Below are 16,130 nucleotides of genomic sequence, written 5' to 3' on the forward strand. Positions count from 1 at the left end.
AGAGAGAATATTTGAAATGGTGATGGAAGGATAATTAATGATAGAGAGGTAGAGTTTGTTTCAGATTTAAACTAGCATCCACTGACCTCAGAAGATATTAACTATCCTATTATCGTCTTATTCAGTATCCTTAGCCTCCTCATCATTATTTAAAAATTGATTTTAGAAAGCACATGATTGTTGGCTAAAAGTCAGAGGGGAGTTACACAGAGGAGATAGGGCTTTCTTATTAGGACACGATGCTCATAATCAATGATAAGGAGAAGTCATGATAATTAAAAACCAGATGGGGAAAATTTACAAATTTGATGGTGTAATTTTTATTTAATAAGAGAAAGAAAAAATTTCAATGAAAAGCATTTAATAAACATCGGTGTCTAGTTTCAGATGTGAAACTCATTCTGAAATCTCTCACAGTATCTTATATACCCTGCTTTCTGTCAGAGTTTTATTAATATAAATAATTCTGGTCCACATATCCTGATCTTTGATCTTATCATCTTGTGTGGAAGCTCTTTTCTTTTTCTTTCTCCAAAATTCTTTTTATAGTTTAAAAAGAGAAATTTTCTATAATTAAAATCTCTTCTTTCTAAATCCATGTGATTTATACTTCTGGAAAAGTATTTGCCACTTCAAAGTTAGAAGTGGTCAAATATTGCTTCAAGCTGCCTTGTCCATGAAATTCCATATGCTACAGACTCATTTGCATTTTTCTTCCTTCAACTAAAAGATTTCAAATTTCAGTCTTAGAAAAACAACATGTATCATTGTGCCCTGCCATATATCTTGATCATTAGTCATAGACACCTACCTTTTCTACTTGGGCTGTATCTTTAATACTTTCCTAAATATTTTCCCCCCATCCCTCCCTGTTTCCTGTCTGTCTCACTCCCTATCATTCTTTCTCTGAGAAGACTCAGAAAATGGGCAATCAAAAAAAAAAAAAAAAAAGGCTCTGCTGTTCCATTCGTTCCGCCCTGCCCCCATAAAAAGCTAATATTTTCAGGTTGACTGAAAGTTTAACTTTGTGATTTTTTTTTATTTTTCAAGAAAATCCAGCGTGACGTGGCACGTGTTAGTGCCCTCTTACTTAACAAATTACACGTTTTTTTGACCTAAGTTAAAAGCTGTGCAAATCTCCCTTGTCTGTTTTTTCATTGTACGGATTTCCCCGGTACAGCCTCAGACATGTCCACAGTGAAACTCTGAAATTGCACCTCAGTCTTTCTGCCCAAAGCTTCTCTTTGTCCCTCAAAACTTGGAGGAAGACATCCGTCCTTCAAGAATGTGATGTTTTCTGATGGTGAAGCCCCTCACTTTCCAACTTGCCGTCAAAAAGCACAGATGACTTGGGAGTTTAAGTAACTCTCTATCCTTGTGGGAATGGCAGCAGGGATGCTGCTGTCATCTTATTTTTAAATAGAGTCGATACTTTTCAGAGATTAAAAGAGTCATCGGGGTTTAAGAGAATCAGCAGGGTTTTTAAGAGGGCAAACAATTTCTTAGAGGTTAGGAAAATCAAAATGACCGCAAAAGACACAAAACCTAGCTCTCTTTATTTTGAGGAGCTTTTTAATGGCATACTGAGTTCCCTTCCAGATCCCGAGATACTTCAAAGGAGAACCTAGCCTGTTTTGAGAGGCTGGCAGGAGGGATGGCCCCTCCAAGGCTCCCAGGCAAACACTGCCTTTGGGAAAAAAATCATTTGGGGTAAGGTTTTTGAAAAATGGATCAGAGAAGCCTTGAGGAGGCTTTGCTTGTCTGTTACTAAACACACCAATCCTTTCTTTTCTCTGCAGACTTGCCTGGACCGACCCAAGCTTTTGCACTGGGTAATGAACATTGAACTGGTCATGCCTGGAGATAGGCCCTTTCAGCCAAGCCCCCTCTTTGGCCCTAATGTGCCATTTCATTTTCAAAAGGCAGAGATATTCTAGAGCTATAAATCTCCCGTCTTTCTTCATCGGCTTGCAGCCCCTGCCCTTACGGGGGGCTACCTCTCGGAAGTTATTCACATTGGGTTGGGAGAGGTCAGCTCGATGCACACTTCCTGGCAGGTGGTCCGACACGGAAGCTCGGGGCCCCGTGCAGGACGGCGACCCCAAGGTGCTTTAAAGGCTCTCGCTGCAAAACAATGGTCATGCGTCTTTGTCTGCATCTCCAGGGCTGTCTATGACAGCCTTTGCTTCATGACAGATTGCTGTCCAGACACTGACCCCGTTCTATCTCCAGTCAGCCTGTCTTCCACTCCCAGTATACAGCAACTTGATACCCTTCCAGAAAATAAGCTCTTTTTACTCAAAGGGGAAAAAAAAAAATCAAAACTCATTATTGGAAGTAGGCGTAGAGAGGATCCTTTAGGAAGGACCAATGGATAGCAAAGATCCTGAGCAAAGAGATATTATTGGAATCTAGACAGTTGTGGCTAAAGTCACTGGCCTTTCTCCTGTTTATCTGCACGTATAAGTTAGATGCCATTTCACTCTACTTTACCTTTTGATTTCCTTCCCAGTCTCTCAACTTAGTGTATTATTTATATTTATTTTCTGTAAAAAGTCTTTTTCCTTCTGATTTCTCTAGTATTGACTTGATTTCATTTTTTTGTTTCCCTTCCTGGATCTTCCCTTTCACTCACCTGTATATAGACCTTATGTTAACCCTGTAGTGGAGAAAAACCTAAGCAATGTTATTCCTTCCTTTGCTCCATCTCTGCAGCTTACATAGTGTAGCACTTATTGCTTATTCATTCACCATATTTGATGATGTCTGATGTGTCTTTATGTCTAAAGTCCCAACTTAGCACCCAGTGGTATTTGAAACTCTATTAATATTTGTTGAATGAATGAATAAGAGATTATAATTTCTATAAACTATATAGAAATCATATCCTTTGTAAAGAACAGATTATAGTCTCTCATTAGCTCACCAATTCTCTAGACTAGGGTTTCTTATCTCAGCACCTTTGATATTTTAGACCTGATAAATTTTTGTGTATGGTAGTATGTTTAGCAGCATCCCTGGCCTCTATGCACTGGATGTCAGTATTTTCCCCGCCTCAATTGTGATAATTAAAAATGTCTCCAGACGGTGCCAGATGTTTCCTGGGGAGCAAAATCATCCTCAGTTCAGAAGCATCACTCCAGATCAGTGCTGTCCAATAGAACTCTGTGAAATGATGGAAATGTTCTATCTCTGTGCTGTCTAATATGATAGCTACTAGGTACATATAGCTGCTGAGCACTTGAAGTGTGGCTAGTTTGAATTGAGATGTGCTGTATATGTAAAATTCATATCAGATTTTGATGACTTCATTAAAAAATACAAAATATCACATTAATAGTTTTAATGTAGGTTACATGTTGAAATAATAATAATTTGGATATGTTGATTTAAATATAATAAGTTATTCAAATTAACTTCATCTGTTTCTTTTTACTTTTTTGACTACTGGAAAAATTATAATTACGTTACATGGCTTGCATTTGTAGCTTGTACTTATTATATGTCTATTGGAAAGCACAACTTCTAGATAATCATTGCTTGATTTTTGTTTTCTTTTCCCAATTGATTTTCTTGTTATATACATTTTTCTCATCTGCTCCCCCAAAATGCCATTGTTGCTATTTTCTGTGCTGTTATTTGTGTGCAGTTCAATGTCTAATTTATTACCCATGTGACCTTGAATAATGTCTCCCTCTCTGACCCTTGCTCCCTTTAAATGTCAAATCAATGAATTGCCCTCAATGACTTTAAAAGTCTAAAATTTTAAATCTAACTCAAAAATGTGATTGAATCAGCTGTGTTTAATCAAGTACAGCAGTTGAATGCAACCACTCTGAGAGGAATCAGCTTAAGGGCCCCCAGAAAGACAAGGTCAGAGATCTGCCCTCAGATCACCAAGTGAATTCCCTGAACTATGTCCTAGAGAATGCTGGCTGGAGGAAGGCTGATACGAATTACCAGGGAGAAAAAAATTCCATAGTTAAGTAAGTTTGAGACATTGTGGGTTAAATGAAACAAGAGAAGCCTGTTTAACTTCAGGTCTTCTCAGAACATTTAATATATTAAAACGCCCTGTGAATCAAAGGAGGTAGATAGAATGCAACATTTTTCACATGTATTTGTTCATGGAACTTGTATACTGCTTTGGATTTATCCTGATCGTTCATGAGAATCCACTGAACCCAAGCGTGACATAAGCCACTGACATTTTAGAGAGCTCCCTCTGGGCACTGTAGACATCAGATTGGAAGCATAGCATGGGAAGTCAGGGGAAAGCCCAAAGCAGAAGCAAGTGAAGAGACTCTTGTAATTGTCTGCATGAGATTTTTGAGGACCTGATAAAGATGACTTGAGGTGTTTACAAAATTCAATCAACATGATTTAATGAGCCCAGACACGCCCAGTTTCTGGCTTGGCAACTCAGTGGATAGTGGTGGTTCCACCAATAAATTTACAGCTTCATTAAGGAAACAGACTTATAAATAAGTTATTACAATACAACACCATGCACAAAAATTAGAAGTAGGTGCAAGGTGTTGTGTGGGCAGAAGCCATAGCTTATACATGTACATTTACATAAACATTCACCAAAAAATAGGTGCAAGATTCATGACCTTTCCAATTGTGGCAACATTTATAAATGTTTCCAATTGCCCATATTTTAAAAAATTTGGATCATGGTTCAAGAGCCATCTTTGTACTTAAAAATTAAAGAAGACTTGGGGGAGTGAGTTACAAAGTTATGAGAAGACATACTTAATAGAAAAAAGAAAAGCAAATACAGGCTGACATCTCAGTGAAGGATAAGATTTTGATTGTCTTGTTCATCCTATATCCGTAACCCCTAGCTAAATGGCCTGGTATATAAATATTTGTTGAACAATCTGAATTCTAAAGCATTCTATATATGTCACTGAAAACTGAATATAATATTAGGAAATGATATGATGATTTCATTTAACCAAGAGCATTGCTTTTCACAGCAGCAATGGGAATTCTTCTTTCTTTGGAAATTGTTTCTCATCTTAGAGGTGTTCAGTATTCTAAATACTCACTGTTGTTAGGGAAAAACTCTTCTACCCTTGGAGATGGTGGCAAGCTGATTCGGCCTGAGGGGTCTTGGGGAAGCTCCTTCAGGGTGTGATGAAAGTCCCATAGCTGTACTCAGTTTCTTGATGACTTAGGTCTCAATATAGCACCTACTCTTTCACAATTCCATTCTGAATTCTGTTACTTAAACAATCAGTTTTAAGAGAACATCCTAGCACTTTGTTCATAAATTGAGAATGATCTGTGTCTTGCAAACTAAGGAAAGAAAACTTGGAAAATTTAGTTCTCATTTAATTTATTTTGATACTTATTGATTATCAACTGATAGGCATTCTTAAAATAAGATTGGATTTCCAGTAGTATAAGCTCTATTTTGGCCAGATATTTATAAATTATTAGAAGAATCTGAATTGCACTACCTTTATCATAGTCAACCCCTCTCACTCGCTGCTCTGCCAATATGCAATACGCAGGTCCTTGCTACCCAAGTTGAGGTCCATGGACCAACAGCATCAGCATGGTCAGGCAGTGTCTTAGAAATGAAGAATCTGAAGCCCCACCCCAGACCTACTGAATCGAAAGTACCCGGATATTCACTGATACAAACTATTCTTGATTGGCCATGTAAATGAAAATAGAGAAGACAAAAGGCTTCATATTAGATATACATCTTTTTTGAGCTATAATTGACATATAACATTGTATTAGTTTCAGATGTATAATGTAATGACTCGATATTTATATGTACTGTGAAATGTTCACCCCAAAAGTTTTAGTTAACATCCATCACCAGAGTTACACATTTTATCTTGTAATGAGAATTTTTAAGATCTACTACCTTAGCAATTTTTAAATGTACAATACAGTATTACTGACTATTGTCACCATGCTGTACGTTACAGCCCCATGATTTCTTTATTTTATACCTGGAATTTTGTACCTTTTGACCATGTATCTAGACATACATCATGACTTCTTCCTTGTCAATATTTTCAAGAACTGCTAAGTTACTATCAGGAATGGCTGGCTTTTAATTTCATTTCTCTCACGCAGTAGTAACAATCAGTGAAAGGAGAAGAAATGGACCACTCATAAATCCCAGGGATAGATTGAACACCTCAGCATGTTCTGAGATCTTGGTCAAATCACCTGCATGAGGAAGAGTCCAACCGAGAGACCCTGAAAGGTAGAACAAGGATCTGGGGAGAGACAGCAGCTGCAAAGTCTGTGGAGAGAAATTCCAGCCTGATAAGTGGATATGATATTTGACACATTGACTACATATTGTTCCCTGCTTCCTATCCTCTGGATATAGAATGATGTGGCATTTTAACGGAAAAAAAGTGGTTGAATTTCAGATAAAAGGAGTGGTTTAAAAAACTACAGCCAGTCTTGGGAATAAACTCCAAAAATGTCTCTACCAGCCTTATGTCCCTTGTCTGCAGAGGTGGAGAGAGGCACCTGGCGGGCCCATGTCTGCATAAACACATGACGGGCAGAGCCTGGAGATGACATTTCCTTTGCCAAATTTGGAACCCTTAGTCAGAGGGTGATTTACACGTCAGTCGCAGTGTTTGGGTCAGTGTTCCAGGCTGTCAGCTCGGCACCGCCCTGCCCTTCTTTAACAAGCGCCATCAGAGCTCAAGCTACACAGGGCTTTGAAAGATTGGTCAAAGACCACATTGTGTTCATCCTGCTGCAGGAGAGGCTGCACTAATTTGGATTGTGACTTGGCTTGTTTTCCTCCCCGCTCTTCCTGAGGTCTGAGCTGAGTCTGTGTCAATCAATGTTGTCACATCATTCAAGGATGGTGGCCCTCCCTACCCTTGAAGTAGTTTTTAGAATAAGTTTTAGGAAGGCATCTGGATGGTGTTATGTAATTCTTCCTGCTCAATACCAAGAACAGTCACCGAGACATCTTTTAGAAGATTTACGGAAAGGAGGTATCCAGTGCATTTAATTTGTACACTAGTTGGTGCAAGGAATGTTAAATTTGGAGCCAGAAGGCCTGGCTTGAGCCCTGCCTTTGCTACTTCTTTTGTGCCTCAGTTTACTTAACTATAAAAACTGTATATGAACTATCTCTCACTGTAAAAATAATGCATGTGAGGTCAATTTGTAAACTATAAAGAGGTATTATGCAAATTAAGATGTAGCCACGTCTGAACTAACGATCAAATCCAATGGAATCACTGTTGCGTGTTAGAAGATGTAGGTCACAGTCAGACATTTCAAATTCACACATTATCTTAAAAAGCCAGAATTCTCGAGGATCATTAGAATCAGGGATTACTTTTTAGTCATGTTTGCTTTAGCAGCAAGCATTAATTAGGTTTCCACTAAGTATGAATTGTTCCCAGTTATAAATGATCACTGTAATTGCCAAATAAAGCTCTAATAGAAATGTTCTTTAAGCTAATGAAGCAGACGACACAAGTAAAGAAAGCACAGCTTTCTCTTTTTTATAGGTAATGGCTGGGGTAAGTCATCACTGTGATGCAGTCCTGCCTGGCAAAGGCACTCTCTCTTCTCTTTCTCCTTTATGTGGGAACTTTACCGATTCTCCTCGTTTCAGGAGATGACAGCAGGCCATCCGCTCCAAAAAATCTCTTTATTCATTCTCTTTTCATGTCTTATTGAGTACTGATTACCTCTTTGGATCTCTTCTTCTGATCCTTGCTTCACTAGGTTTTTATCTCTAAATGAATCTTCCCCCAACTCTGGTCTCGTCAAATCAAGAGTAGAGTTTCCTGAAATTTCTTCTCTCATTAGTAAAGTGTCTAAAGGATGATTCCTCCTTATTGTCTCATCCTTTCCTTCTGGACTTTGAATGGTAACTTAAAATATTTTGAAGAAGAAATCAGAGGTGTTTTTTTAACATGTGGAAGCACGGAGACATGATGGAGAAAAAGAAGAGCATTATTCCCATGTTCAATGAATCAAAAGTCTACTAGAGGCGGTTCGTGAATTACAGAAGGTATTTTTAATTTCTTAGAGGAAAGACTTATTTTGGGGGAAGCGTGGTGTAAGGGCCTGAGATAACTAGTCTTTGACACAAGGTGCATTCAGGTATGCTTTGGTTGGAATTGATGAAGGCAAACTGGTGAGCTGAAGCATTGGGAAGGGATTCTAGCAGCCCTCCTGGTATATGATGTCCATCACCACTTCACTTGGCATATTATTCTATGAAAAGTCTAAAGTTCCTAAGCTTTTCCACCCTTCATAAATTCAGTGTAAACATACAACTCACGAGTAAACTTTTGATCCAGGTTTCATTCACACAGCCTGCACAGAGAGACCTTAGCCACCAACTCTGCTAGGTCTCACCTGGGTAGACTCAGAGGATCAGAGCTTTGGCACCTGGATTGGGAAGTGGCTAACTCTGTAAATATATAAGACTTATTCGGGAGTTATATGCGTGCTCAGAGTAACATTCCTTTGGGTCCCTCAAGATCTCCTAAAGATTCCTATAACAGTCGGTCAATATTTTTTCATATAATGTAAATAGATCTTTCAGGCTTTCAGAAAACAAAATTTGCTGAGAACAGCAGCATTTGATCTTTTTTTGGTCATAGATGTAAAGGACCAGAGTCTCTGTCAGAAATGGTACCTCGGGAATAGTCAGGAGGACTGAAGAATGTAATGAATTTCAGATCTCTGCTGCACAGAAAAAGAGACTGTGATTTCCCCACATTGACTAGAGATTTCTTACTCCTTCTGAATCAAATTGGGTAACAATTCAAATATTCTTGTTAGAATAGAATGTGTTTGTCTTCATTATACTTTGAGCCAGTAACAATGTAGTTCTCTTTTTCGTGTTTGTTTTAAATCATTGTTCTAGAATACATTCATCGTAGTTATTAACAGTATAAATGACTAACCCTAAGAGAAATTAATTTAAAAATTAATTGTGTATGTGTATTTATGATTCAAATCCCATGAAAACTGGAAACATGTGCATGAAATACAGTGATGTCCCAAGACAAAACAGAACCAATCATAGGAAACAAGTAGTAGACCTGATGAAAATTAGAAAATGGGCCTAAGACATTTAATAATAGTAATTACCATTTTTGAACAAATAACTGCATAGTTTATGGTTCACATTTTTTATCTCTAATCTCCATAGCAACTCAGCAAAAGGTATTATGTTCCCATTTTTCATACGGTGAAACTAAGCCTCCAAAAGGTAGAATAACTGACCCAAGTCACTTAGTTATTAATTTCTCTCTGACTGCAAAGCCACTATGCCAACTGTATTGCTGGTCTCAAATATTTCCTTTTTGTTTGGCTTCCAAATTTAATCAGTGTTTGTTTGAGAATTAAAAGGTAATAATAAAAAATAAAAAGAAATTTTTAAAAAGAATTAAAAGGCAATTTGTAGCAGTAGGCCGTGAAGAGTATTTTAAAGTGACGAAAATATTACGTTAAATTGTAAAACATGAACTATTCAGATGAAAATTTTATAGTGGCTTAAATTGAAAGATGAAAAGCAAAAGAATGGATTCTTCAATTATTTTCAAGATTCCCTTATTTAGGTGGAGTGAGTAGAAATTTTAGTTTTTCAATGAATTTTTATTTTTCTTCTTATTCCAAAACGTTGTTGAATTCTGTTCTGGAAAGCCTACAAAATATTCAGTATTTTTGACATTTCTAATACAATCAAGGAGAATTTAGTGGATTGTACTTGATTTTATGTGATCCCTAAAATTTTGGGTATTAATTATTATTATTTGGAGTTTCATTCATAAACATAGGTTAATTGTGTCTATTGGAAATATATAAATGGCTTGCTTTTTCAAAGGCAATTATTACTTTCTGTTCATTAAAGAGCACTGAATAAAAGAGTTTAATGGACTAAAAAAGATTTTAATGGACTATGAGTTAATTGAATTCAAAGCTGATCTGTAGGAACATGAAATTTCATGGCATATTTTCTTTCCTTCAAACAAAACCCACTGCCATGCAAAGCTCCATGGGTAGTGAGTTCCTGGCTTGTTTTTCTGAGGTTGAAAGTATTCTGTGCACAGGGCCATTACCTGGGGCTGTCTCTGGACGTGGTGCAAGGCTCAGCGTCCATATTGAAACTGCCAGTTCTTTCGATGGCCCCCACCCATTTCACTACCATTGGGCCACAACTCTTAATCAAAGTCACTTCAAAGACCTCAAACAGATTGATTCACATGTGAATGCTACCCAAACTGTCTTCCAAAGGAGGAGGGATTCTAGTCTTATGTTCCTTTGAACCTACTGTTGCTCATTTACTAGTATTTACTTAGCATGGCCTATGGTTGAACCATGGAAATTGGAAAACAAACTCCTATTCAGCAAGTCATGTCAAAGGTGACTGTGGAGCCAGAGAGTTGACTGTGGGACAGACATTCTTTCTGATCAGGAGGCCTCTTCTGCAGCGCTGCTGTCTCCACAGTTACATACCTGTCCGTGGAAGCCTTTCGTTTATCTTGTCTATGTGGGAAGTCCTGGACGATGCCATCAATCTGGGAGATGAGAGAGATGCCCATTTGACACTCCAACAATGGTTGTAGAGAGAAAAAAAGAAGGAGAGAAAGAAAGAAAGAAAAAGAAAATTAGCTGGATCCTGAATAAAGTTCTTTTGAGCTGTGCTATGGTCATAGAGAAGATCCAATAAGCACTCTGTTCAGAAGCATATTTTGTGCTCTGTCAAACACACGGTTAAGCAAACATTTCCACCTAAGAACATAAAATGGGTACTGTTCAAGGACTCAGTGAAGAGGGGGACAGAAATAACCACATTCCTGAGTTTTCTAATGGGGGAAACGCAGATGCCCCCAGAACAATGCAGCTGCAGCACGCATCACTGCCTAAGAGTCATTTATGAGGACCATATTTCCTGTTGGTTATTCTTATGGGCAGAGTCAGTGAAGGTGTGCAAAGTATGTCCTACCTGAATGCTTTGTGAGTTCTGTGGTCCCCAAGCCAGAGCTCCTGGTATTATTACTAGCCGAGACGGCATATCGAAAAATGTGAAAATTGAGTTCTTCCGAGGTATATTCAAACACATCTTAAAGTTCTTTTGATGTGAGAAATTCGAGAACCCAGATTGAATTATATGTCTTTTCTTCACCTGGTAAAAAACACTTCGCGTGTGCATTTCTCGCTCTGCGGTACTGTCAGGTTCAGTTGTGAGAATGTATGTGGAAGTGCCCTGAAAAATACAATGTTCTTCACACCTTCATAAGCAACATCAGCATCATCGCCATCATCATCATCACTAACAGAATCCTTTTGAGGCCTAGCTGAATGCTGTGTCTGCAGTGGAAGCTGAACCCCATTCGTTTCACTTGAATTGAAATGAAGATGAAGCTTTTCTTATGAGAAGGTCCTGGACTAAGGGATTTGCTGCCAAACTCACAGCACTCCTGCCAGCTGACCTTTAGGGCCAGGTGCAAAGTCCGTCTGTTTCCACAGACTTTTACTCCATGGGGGTTAATTTGAGAAGAAATTTCTCAGACATGATGTGAAGATGTGAGTATGAATGTTAATGTTTATGTAGTACTGTTTTTTTTCTTTATATTTTATAAATGTTCCAAATGCCTCACAAAAATAGACTAACATATTCATTGAAAACATCACAGAATGTTATTTACAAGTCTAATTGAATACACTATGTTAAATGAGAGGAGAGAATTTTTAAGTACATATTGAAAATAAAAATTCAAATACATTGTGACAGGAAGAGCGCATTGTGATTTAAAGAATTGTTTTAATCATCATTCAGATCTCAATATAGCTGAAATAAAAGCAGATGAACAGATAAAAATAGGGAAAGTATTCATTAAGAGGTCCTATGGAGAGTCCAATTACAGTGATCTCACGTGTCTTCTGCTGCAGAACATCTCCCCACCCTTGGTGTATTTTTATTGCAAAAGTTGTGCACAAGGTTAATCCTATGCACGGGGCCTCTTTAGACTTATATTCACACCTTCTATTAAGACCACAGAATGCATCACATCATGGTCTCATTCATCTTGGTTATGTCACCCTGGGGTGGTGTGTGTGGGCATGAGAAAGGGGAAAGTTTAGGTAAGTAGCTAGAGATACACTAGATGAAGGGACTGCATATCCCCTTCTCACTGATAGCCTATTCCCTACACTTTCCATCCCCCCAGTGATCTGTTTTCTAGAATTTCCTCATTAGACCATGAGTGAGAGATAATAGTTTTGGAATATTCCCTTCTTATCATATCACTAGCTAAAAACTTAAGTAAGTAAGCAGTAGTGATTTTATACACTTTTACAGATTTAGTGGGAAAATCTAGCCAAGAACCCAATTTTTCTATCAGCCTAATTTTTAATTCATCAGATCACATCAGCCCATGAACATGTACCCACGTGGTGTGGGCAGGAGAGCAGGGTATGGATGAAATAAAGTGACTATTGGTATACAGAACCGAGATTAACAACATTTGGGGTCTAAATAATATTATAGGTCTTGAAACAGATCTATTTAATCTCGGGCTTAATTTTTAATCTGCATTTCTCTCCTGTTTAGACAAATCTGAGAACTGAGCTGCAATTGATATCTGCTAGAGATAGCTCGTTCAGTAATAATGAATGAAAATACCCGCTGTTGATGGGCATTTCCGCCTTGCCAGTGTAACTCTAAGCACTTGGCATGCATTACTTCACTGAAATCTCATGAGTATCACATGGGGTAGATGCTACTATTATCTCCACCTTATAGATGACGAAACTAAGGCTAAAGACTTCTTGAGGGGTCATCTAGCTAGCAAGTGGGGAGCAGGGACTGACTCCAGAGCCTGCATTATTAATCACTGTGCCATGCTGCTTCCTCAATGCAACTTGCACCCTCTAGCAACCCAATAAACTGGGTGGAACCTAACACCCACTACTTTGGGGAGATGATCTGTCTGAATTAGTGGAGACTGATTTATCAAAGCAACAGCTTGGGACACAGCTAGACACAAACTAACACCTGACCAAATGTGTGGAATAATCAAGGAAACATCTGTCCAAAACAAGCCCGTTTGGATGTACAAAGATCATTTGTTATTTGCACAGTGGTCATTTGTATACAAATGGAGATGATAGGAACTCAACCACTTTGCCCTCCAATGGAACAGGTTGAATGCTCAAAGAAATGAATTAATTTTTTCCTCAAATCTACACCACCCAGTCTCCTGGCCTGGTTAGAATTGTGAGGAGCTCTGGACAGATGGTTTGGAGAGTTGTGAGAGCTCAGTGTATCTGTCTTTTGGTCTGTATTTGAGTTGTGAGAGTGGCTGTCACCTACTGCTGATGTGCTTGTCTCTCAGCGAACCAGACTGGAGCCTCGAATTTCTCTCTCTCGAACCCTTTTGACATTGAGCATGATGGAATGCAAGTCTAGTTCTGCCAGCAACAGGTGCAGCATGGGGAAGAAGACAGTTCCACAGAAAACAAGCATGCATATGTCGGGTGGATTTAATTAGACACAGTGCCCATTAACAATTTCTACAGATGTTCACATCAAATCAGATGAGCTTATTTTCTCACACTCTTCAGTTTGGCCTCTTTTCCCTTTCCCGAGTTTATCCACTCTCACCTTAATCTTCTGATGCCTACATGCAAGCAAACTTCCTTCTGCTCCCGGAATCCAGATACTTAATTCACTGTGTGATGTTGAAGAGATACAATTGCTGGGTGATGTCTAGTCTTCATTAGGAAATGCATATGATTCATGGTTAAGGGTTTTTTCCAGAGGGTGGGGAAATGGTAGCTGTGTCTAGCTGGGAGCTGCAGGCTCTGACACAGAGAACGTTCTGTGTTCTCTGAGACACACTGGCCCACTTAATCAAATATTTGCAAAACAGAAATAGACTCACAGAAATAGAAAACAAACTTATGGTTACCAAAGGGGAAAGGGGGGGAGGGATAAATTAGGAGTTTGTGATTAACATATACACACTACTATATATAAAATAGATAACCAACAAGGACCCACTGTATAGCACAGGAAACTATACTCAATATCTTGTAATAACCTATAATGGAAGAGAATCTGAATAAGAATGGATATATGTATATGTATATGTATAACTGAATCACTTAGCTGTACAGCTGAAACTAACACAACATTGTAAATCAACTATATTTCAATTAAAAAAATAATTAAAAAGGACAGTGTCTGCAATTAAGTCCCCTGCAGAATCACTTTTTGAAATCAAGTGTTGTGGTCCCAGAAAGCTAATGTTTTTTTCTAAAGAATAAAGCTTATTCCCCCACAGGGTCTTAGATGTCTCCAAAGCTAAAAATGTTGGATTAAAAAATAAGCATACTTCAACACAGTGGAAAGAAGACTTGAATAGGAATGAGGGGATTTGGGTGCAGGTCTCATTCGCATCCCTGACTAGCTGGGTAATCTTGGCAAGTCACTTCACCTTGCTCAGCCTTTTATAAAATAATGAGGTAGGAGGTTTTATTTTTAAGGCACCTTCTAATTAAAAGTTCTGTATTTTTTTAAAAAAAATAGTTAAATGATATTATTTCTCTTTGCCCTACAAGTGTGGTTCACAGCTACACAATAACATTAGAATTACAAACAGGCACTGAGCTTTATCTATAGCCTTTCTTTTGAGGCTCTTTGCCCTGTTAGATGTATATAGTTATTGTTCCCATCTTACAAAAATCACCCCAATGGGCAGATTTTAAAATGTGTCTAAAATAATAAAGAGGTCTATAGCAGATCAGTATTGACACAAGTCCAGAGAGAAGGTCTTAAATATGATATGTGCTCACTTTGCTGTCTTGCCTTTCTGTCTCCCTGAACCTCAACTACATCTGTGAAATGGGTACGTCTTACCTCCCCAAAGCAGAGCCCAGAGAAGATGAGCTCCGCAGATTATCTCCAGATCTAGAGCATATGCCCATGGCCACGTGGTCTCCTCCACTTGGCTGTGCTGGGGTTGGTTATCAGGAAGGCGAGGAAAAGCTCCTGTTAAGAAGGATCAGGGCAGGAATAAAGACGCAGATGTAGAGAACGGACTTGAGGACACGGGGGGGGGGGGGAAGGGAAGTTGGGACGAAGTGAGAGAGTGACATGGACATATATACACTACCAAATGTAAAATAGATAGTTGGTGGGAAGCAGCCTCATAGCACAGGGAGATCAGCTCGGTGCTTTGTGACCACCTAGAGGGGTGGGATAGGGAGGGTGGGAGGGAGACGCAAGGAGGGGGGGGATATGGGGATACATGTATACATATAGCTGACTCATTTTGTTATACAGCAGAAACTAACACGCCATTGTAAAACAATTATACTCCAATAAAGATGTTAAAAAAAAAAAAAGGAACATTCATAGACCACCTAGAAGTAAGACTATAGCTACCTAGAAAATATCTGACACCGGCATTTGGGGACGTCTTAGGGCCTGCCTCTGATGTCTGATATGAGGCTGGGGAGAAGGAGGGCAGTCCTGATAAAGATGCAAACCAATAAAGTAACGTACATGGGTTTGAAGCAAAGCTAAGAATTCGCTATGAGTAGTCTGTATTAAATATCATGTAGATAAATATTTTAGTTCATTTCTTCACTTTGTCTGCTTGTTTACATGCTAGCTTGTCACTTTCATGTTTCTACTATTTTCAAGATGATACATTTTCTAATTCCTTTTAGAGTTTTTGACATCTCAAATGAAAGATCACTCCTAGGCCCACCTGATGCACCCATTTTCCTCATAAATTCCCTAAGATCATGTATGATGCCTAGACATCACATTTCAAGCAAAGAGCTGAAACCAGCACATGGTGTTGACAGATGTGACACACTGACAGGACGAATGTGTTTTTATTTTGCATGAATAAATATGCACATTGCACTGAGTCTAGTAAACGGATTCTCAAAGTCCCAAGAAAATCATCAGAATTGAAAGCATAAAGGTTTATTAGATGAGCCAGAATGAGTAGATGAGCACTATTAGTTTAATAGTATTTGTGCAGTTCAAGAGATCTGTTTGGGAAATTCTATGTCATGCTTCATGGCATAAGCAATTGGATTTAATAAAAATAGCCCTACACCCCTAAAATTCCTGCCGT

The 16,130-nt window shown here is 38.5% G+C and overlaps 1 long non-coding RNA gene across 1 annotated transcript; it reads right to left on the reverse strand.

The window, feature by feature from the left end:
* Nucleotides 1-6,233: 6,233 nt before the first annotated feature.
* LOC132437254 (uncharacterized) lies at nucleotides 6,234-13,683 on the reverse strand. Its single transcript, XR_009521990.1, has 3 exons — nucleotides 13,640-13,683; nucleotides 10,489-10,550; nucleotides 6,234-6,277 (listed from the first exon to the last, which is right to left on the reverse strand). It is a non-coding gene; the product is annotated as an uncharacterized lncRNA (long non-coding RNA).
* Between the last annotated feature and the right edge of the window lie 2,447 nt (nucleotides 13,684-16,130).

Source organism: Delphinus delphis, chromosome 14 (assembly GCF_949987515.2).
Source record: "Delphinus delphis chromosome 14, mDelDel1.2, whole genome shotgun sequence".
In the NCBI taxonomy this organism is placed as follows: domain Eukaryota; kingdom Metazoa; phylum Chordata; class Mammalia; order Artiodactyla; family Delphinidae; genus Delphinus; species Delphinus delphis.